Source organism: Tamandua tetradactyla, chromosome 7 (genome assembly GCF_023851605.1).
Source record: "Tamandua tetradactyla isolate mTamTet1 chromosome 7, mTamTet1.pri, whole genome shotgun sequence".
Classification (NCBI taxonomy): Eukaryota; Metazoa; Chordata; class Mammalia; order Pilosa; family Myrmecophagidae; genus Tamandua; species Tamandua tetradactyla.
This window is the reverse complement of record NC_135333.1, coordinates 117,961,884-117,966,293: the sequence shown is the minus strand read 5'-3', so window position 1 is coordinate 117,966,293 and position 4,410 is coordinate 117,961,884. Positions and strand designations below refer to the sequence as shown.

General features: G+C 32.2%; 1 pseudogene; it reads left to right on the top strand.

Annotated features, from left to right (window-relative positions):
• The first annotated feature begins 1,231 nt into the window (after positions 1–1,231).
• On the top strand, positions 1,232–2,168 carry LOC143690028 (olfactory receptor 6C3-like; annotated as a pseudogene).
• The last annotated feature ends 2,242 nt before the right edge of the window (positions 2,169–4,410 follow it).

The window sequence follows — 4,410 nt, the reverse complement described above, 5'->3', positions numbered from 1 at the left end:
TTGGCAGGGACAAATGATTTTACATTCTATCTTTCTCAGAAAGAATTTGACTATCTAAAATCTGGGGATGTGTATCAGGACTTTAGTAGACAGACTCTAGAGAACTATAATCCAGCAGAGTGCTTGACTATCTGAGAACTAATTGAGTAGTTTAGGACAAAAGAAAGAAGCTATTTCTTTTTATTATCTGGAATATCCTTATGGATGTGTGGCTTTATGTAAAATATAAATATGGGACAGAATTACAAGGGAATAATGATTCATCTAAAAGTTTAATAACATTTAAAGGTTAATATTCATGTGGAAAATGTTCTGGTCTACAATTTGTGTGACAAAGAGATCCTAAGTTCTCACATAAGTAGTCACTTTTCCAATTTTTACATCACTGCAAAATGAAAAGTAGATAATACCTTATCTCTTGTCTCTCTTAGCTAAAAATATATATATATATAAATATATATATATGCATTTCTAGCCATCCATGTGAAATGTAAAACATGTCAAACATGTAAAAGATTTGCATGCAATAATAAGACTAAGCAAGTGAATATGCTCCCTATTTGTTAAATAATTAGTTTACTTATTCTACCTTATAGTAATTACATTCTATATTGAATGTTCTCATATTTGTTGGTAATTAGAGTCATAAATGTTAGCACTAGAACTTATTTATATTATTTACTAAGTAAATCATACCTTGAGTTCTTCTACCATGGTGATAATAATGAGTTGATATTTCATTCTTCTAAGTTTCACTTTTGTCTTTTGATGGAATTAAGATGATACATTTGTATTTTGAGGAAGAAGTATGATATATATATGTATATCATAATATATAATATTCTGTATATATAATATATATTATGTATTATGTATAATAATATATAACTGAAAAGAAAGAAATATACATTTCTTATGACTTTCTCTAAAGTAATAATATTTTACATAAACTGGACAAAGAGTGTTATTGATTTTATTCAACATCTCAAAATGATATGGTTTATTGAGTGAAGATTCTTTAACTTCTCCTGCTAGATTACAAGAGAAATAAAAAAGGATTACTTACCAAAATGAACTGAAATATAATGCCAGCAAGATATTCAAAGTAAAATAATATTGACATCGATGACATAATATTTTAGAACTATATTGATGATGGTGATGCCTATCTTGATGAATTTCCCTTTAAAATTTTAAATAACTATAAAGAAGACAAAAGAGAGAGAGAGAAATGAACAGCCACATAGTGATCGCACAGTTCATCCTTTAAGGCCTTCCTGATGGTCCTGACCTTCAGACTGGGCTTTTCCTCTTTTTATTCATCACGTATGTATTAAACATCACTTGAAACTTGACTATCACCATCCTAACCTTGGTGGACTCCCATCTCTAGACTTCAATATATTTCTTCCTCTGGAACTTCTCCTTCTTAGGAATCTCATTTACAACTGTATGTATTCCTAGGTTCCTGGGAACAATTATCACCAGAGATAAGACTATTTCCTATAACAATTGTGCAGCCCAACTCTTTTCTTTATCTTCCTGGGAGTTACTGAATTTTACATTCTAACAGCCATGTCCTATGACCACTGTGTGGTCATTTGCAAGCCCCTTCACTATACAACCATCATGAACAAGAAGGTCTGCATCCTGCTTGTGCTCTGTGCATGGCTGGGAGGGTCTCTGACCATTTTCCCACCCCTTATGCTTCTCCTTCAGCTGGATCACTGTGCTTCCAACATTATTGATCACTTTGCATGTGACTGTTTTCCCCCTTTACAGCTCTTTTACTCTGAAATCTGGTTCCTAGAAGTATTTAGTTTTTAGTTTGCTTCAGTTGCTTTGTTATTCACTTTGGCCTTAGTGATACTGCCCTATATGAACACTATCAAGTCAAATTTGAGATTCCCATCTGCCAGTCAGAGAAAGAACACTTTCTCCACATGTTCCTCTCACAGGATTGTCATTTTCATCACTAATGGAAGTTGTATATGCATGTATGCTAATCCCTCTGCAACAGAAAGGCATCATTGACAAAAGGAATAGCTATTCTCAATACCTCTGTTGCCCCCATGATGAATTCCTTCATTTACACACTCAGGAACTAGCAAGTAAAACAAGTCTTTAAGGACATGGTCCATAAAGTAGTATTTTCTGCAAGTAAGTGAAATATTTGGTGGGAAAATAAAGAATGCTGTAAAGAGCAATTTACTAAAATTTGAAACTCCTAAACATATGTATTCATAGGCTTGTTCTTATGTATTTTCTTTCTTTTCCATATTACAATCAATTTGATCTTTTCTCCATCTCTTTCCTCTAAATCCATTTTGTATTAGTTTGTTAAGCTGCCAGAATGCAATATACCAGAAACAGAACAGCTTTTAAAAAGGGAATTGAATTGCATTTCTTGTGCCCCCCCAAAATGCCCAAACTAAGGCATCCAGGGATAGACACCTTAACTCAAGAAAGAGTGAAGTCATCTGAAGCATGCTTGTCAGCAGGGACAGCACATGGTGGGCATTTGCTGATCCCTTGCTGTTGGAACCCATAGCTTTCAGTTTCTGTTCCTGTGGGGTTCTTCACTTTGCTTCTCAGGGGTTGGCTTTCATCTCTTGGCTTTCCTTGCCTCTCTCCAGTTACTGGCTTGCTTTAATATCTCATGGGAAGGCATATGGTGACGTCTTCCCAGCTCCAAGAATCTCCCAACAGCCATGTCTCTGTTCTGAACTCTCTCCAAAATATATCCTCTTTTAAAGGGCTCCAGGAAGCTAATCAAGACACAGTCAGTATGCATAAAATCACATCTCCATCTAATCAAAACATCATACCCATAATTGGGCATGCCACATATCTGAGGAAATAATCTAAAAAAAGTTTTGGCACTACAATAATGAATCAGGATTAAAAGAATCAGCTCCCTCCTTAAGATTGGGTCAGGATTAAAACATGGCTTTTCTGGGGTACATAATATGCTCAAACCAGCACACACACCCACATTATTAATGTTATGCTTATTGACTTATTTAAAAGTTTAGCAAAGTTTATTTTTCCTAAAGAATTTTAGGAAAATTATCCATACTTCTTCAAGGCATACTCAATGTTAAAATGAAACAAAATTGATTGTGATTTTTTTTTAACTCAGACTACAAAAGAAACATGTTTTATTACCTTATAGGTTAGGTTTTAAGCTTTGTGTGATTTATTTTTATTTTCAAAATGAATATTGATAATGTTTTAAATAATACTAAAGAATTTCTATTACTTGTACCATTATTCATTAAAATTAGTGCTAAGTTGTAATAGGTACTGCTGCACTGGACTTTAAATGTGGATTTTTTTAGTGTGTGTGACTTAGCATCTATATTCAAGATAAATATCGGTCATGAGTTTAAGTAGCTTTTATAGCTTTCCATATTCTGTATCACTTTTTGTATATTTTCTATGACAGTCAAAATAAACATACTCAAACTAAAACTCATGCCACTTTTATTATTCTCTATAAATTAAGCAAATTCCTAGTTGCAAAATAAAAACATCAATTTAGAATATGCTATCATTATTTTAATGAAAATAACTGAGATGTGATAATGAATTCTATGGCTTATGATATAAAATTGACTAACAGCTAAACTAAGGAAAAATTTCAACTTCAAGTGTTTATTTTTTCTTTGTACTCCCAAATTATGCTGATTTTAAATTTTAACACACTTCATTGTTAAATTTGCAGACTACCGCATTCACTTAAAAGGTCCCTAAGGATAGTAATTTCTCAGGCATTTTTTTCTGACAGAGTTTTGGGCATTTAATGAACTAATATACAGAGACTACACAGCAAAATAGCTGACAAGGTCAATGCCAATTAGCTGTTAACAATTATATTATTTTGTAGATATCAAAAGACTCATTATATACATAATAAAAATTCTCACTAAAAACAGTATGGTATTTTCTCAGGGATTAAAACTCCTCTATTTTAGAACTCTTCTTGCTTTTGTTTTGGAGTAGCTTGATCTTCTTGAAGAGTGTGCTGAGAATAAGTGTATAACTCTCTGCATAATGAAAAGAAAACATATAAACACATGTAACTAGCAGTACAAAAAAAACAGAATTTTATCAGATGCCAAAAACATTACAGTCACTAGAACTTCCTTAGATTTCTTCTTTGAGCATCTTGCTTTTTAGAACTAATATTGAATTTTAACTGAATATTTCTGTAGTAGGAATTATATCAGTTCCTTGACATTTTTGACCTTTGGTTAAGGACTTGATAAATGGTCAATTTTAGTAAATTATGCATGTGTCCTTGAAAATAAAATGTACATTGTATGTCTGCGCACTTTGAGGAGAAAATTTGTATTTATTTATATAATATCACATGCATATACATATATAAAGAGATCCATTTTACTA